Below are 3286 nucleotides of genomic sequence, written 5' to 3' on the forward strand. Positions count from 1 at the left end.
CTCTTCATCTATAAAGGCGCGCCCTGCTGAGGTGCCTACGCCAGGAGTATTAAAAGTACTCCTTATTGTCTTTATTCTTGGCTGACGTGGTTCTTGTGGTAGCCGCTCCGTTAGTGTCTTGAAGAAGGTAAGTACCTATTTCTAAGTTGTAGCCATGTATGTCTGAGCCTTAGCGAGAACTTATTGTCTTTCTATCAAATCAACGATGGTAATAGAGGGTTGGATTCCTCTGGCTCCTCCAGCCTCTCGTCCTGATGGAGGAGCGGCAGTAGCTCTGGTAACAATTGGGGGTGCCACGCTTGAAGAAACATTGGGAATGGTGGCAGCGGCTCTAGCTCTGGTGATAGGAGGTGTCACACCTGAGGGAATGTTTCATGCGCCGCTGGTATTGGTAGTTGACGATGTAGTGCCACGAGATACGTTGATCGTGCTGGTAGGAGGTACATTGGTGTCACTGTCAGGAACGTTGACGCTAGGGGTGTTTTCAGCGCCAGTAGCATCGGGATTTGTCGCCGATCCAGACCTAAGATCCACCATTTTGAATTTGAGAAAATTGAAATGAAACTGAAAATCGATCTTGCAACCGAGAGATTAATCTCCCACTGTGGTTGCCAGTTATTTTGGGGTAAAAACTGATTCTGCTGTTTTTGGTAAATTTGGGTGTGTTGACGAATTCAAACCCTAAACAAACGTACTACACAAGAGTAATTTAGATTCGAGAGATCAATCTGTAATACTGTGGCCTACACCAAGAAATGGTCGTTCCAGATTTAATTCAGTCACAAAGTGAAGGAGAAAGGTTGATCTTAGGGAGGGAAGCGAAAAGGGTGTTTGAGATCAGAATGTTGAATCATGAAGGTGTGGTTGTTTTATGACTTGTATCAGAATGTGGAACTGGCTTGCAGAACGTAAGCTATCAGTTCTTGGTGTTTTCTGGATACTTGTATTGATCACACTTGTGTTCCTTTTGAAATAGGTTGAAAACCTATTTATACAAGTCATTGGGCACACCCTGATCTCGTAGGAAGTGGAGGTAGTTAAGTAGTGGAGAAGTGGGGTTATGCGAAAGGTGGTGATCATCATGTTTCCATTATGATGGAAGACCGATCACCCTTTCACCCACTCCTCTCTTATTGTTGTTAACCGTTCGCCCTTTCTCGACACTTTCTCGTAATGGGCGCGTTGCACGCCGCACGCGTTAAACCACCAAACCAATACCCCAATGAGCATCCCACAGTTTGTGACATGTTTTATGTCTCGAGTATTTTGTAGGAAAAATATATATAACAGGCTGCTGAATGAGTCAAATCGTGAGACTCGCAGCTTAGAGCAGCATATAATGCTTTTAGGTCAAATAATAAAATTGTTGGTGGAATTAATATTTATAAAGCATCGTTTATAATTGATGCACATAAAGCATCGCTTTTAAACAAGCTGCTTAAAATAATCTACGTGCAGGAAGCATCATAGTTTTACAGCTTGTCCAAATTAGTCGCGAGCTTAATGTCTTCAAAAGGAGCGTGACCGGCCATTTTCAGGGGGATGGTACGACTGTGTGCGTGTGTCCAAGACTGGCCGGTCGGTCCCTGTAGGAGAGTGGCGACTGGTAGCCATTCTAAAATCCTATCGATCGATCTAGGTTAGATCTGGACCGGTTAAATTGGCTAGCCTAGTTGAGTGGCTGAGATGATTTGCGGCGGTTGATGGTTGCCGTTGGATTATGCAAGCAGCGCGATCAGCCTCTTTTGGACGATCGTTCGGGACTACATGGGCGATCCTTGGCCTGGCCGATCGTTCCTCATGGAAGAGGGATGTTTAGTGAACACAGCGTCACCCTGTTGGTCATCTAGAATCTGATCTAAACCATCCGACTAAGCCGGCGAAGTTGGACGGACGAGATGATTTGCGGCAGTTGTGTAACGCCGCTAAATCAAATTAGAGTTTTGAAGTTGTGTCCCTATCCCTCTTTAGGCTGATCGATTTCAAGGCATTGATTATTGGTTTGAGCATGCCGATTGGTCAGATGCAAAGGCTGGGTGGCGGTGAGCATTCTGACATCCATTGGGCTGCCTAAAATTGGATCTAAGGCATTCAATTTTGCTGGTGAAGATGGACGGATGTGATCGATCTGTGACAATAGCACGCTGCCGCAATGCAAATTAGGGTTTCCGAAACAGCGCGTTCATACTTCTTTGAGCAATTGGTTTGACGTGCTCTTGGCTTGCCATGGACAGGCCGATCAACTAGGGATAGAGCTGGGTCGCCGGTGAACACACCAACACCTCTTTGATCGTTTGAAGGAAGATCTAAACCGTCCAAGTAGGCTAGCTAAGTTGGGCGGATGTGATGGATTTGAGACCGTTATGGTCGGTCTTAGTTCGTTTGAGCTTCTCTTTCGACAACACAATCACCCTGGTTCTGGCTAGCCATTAGGGGTGTTGCGGGTGAACTAAAAGGATTCTGATCGGCTGGAGGCTAGTGGGCCCGTCGGTGGACATCATGGAGGTTGCCTAGTTCCGTTGGGAATAGGCTAAGATTGTTGATATATCTGGCCAAATCGTGTGGCCGTGATAGTTTTAAGACTGACATGGACAGTCTAGGCTTATTTTCTTAAGGAATTTAAGCGCATCGATGACCTATTTTTTTGCAAATTAATCAGGTCGAAGTTTGAACTTTGTGAGTTGTCACAAAATTAATTAGTTTCAGTGAGTTTCGCAAATCAATACGAAATCACCAACTTATCTCAGAGGGTAGAATGACTTTTGCATGCCTCTGATTGAGTACTTCCACACGCATCTTAATCCTGACACTTCGGGAGATTCATGCTACTCGGCTGAGAGTGAACATTAGTCGTCATGTCATGTTAGTATTAAGAGTTCAACCGGAGAACATGGCATAGAATAAATACTCTGAAATTTACAAAATATTTGGGATTGTTGCTACACCCACCATTCTGGATAAATTTCATATAAATATACTGAATTGCTCAATACATATGTAAGTGAAGAGGTTTGAGAACTCATCACTTTTAAATGGCTCAGTCTCTTTGCAGAATGACGGCACATTAAATACAGGGTTTCACAATTTTAGCCCTGAACTAAAAACCACCATCAACAGGTTGGCACTAACCAATCTAAGTGGATGGAAGCATCTTGGTTGTAGGAGTTGAGAAACCAATCTGAGTGGATGAAAACATCTAAATAGAGTCTATTCATAAAAGCACAGAGCTCAGGTGTTAGAAATAACATGGTACTTTCGCCATATCTCGTTGAGTCCTTTTCACCTT

This window comes from Papaver somniferum, chromosome 2 (genome assembly GCF_003573695.1).
Source record: "Papaver somniferum cultivar HN1 chromosome 2, ASM357369v1, whole genome shotgun sequence".
Taxonomy (NCBI): domain Eukaryota; kingdom Viridiplantae; phylum Streptophyta; class Magnoliopsida; order Ranunculales; family Papaveraceae; genus Papaver; species Papaver somniferum.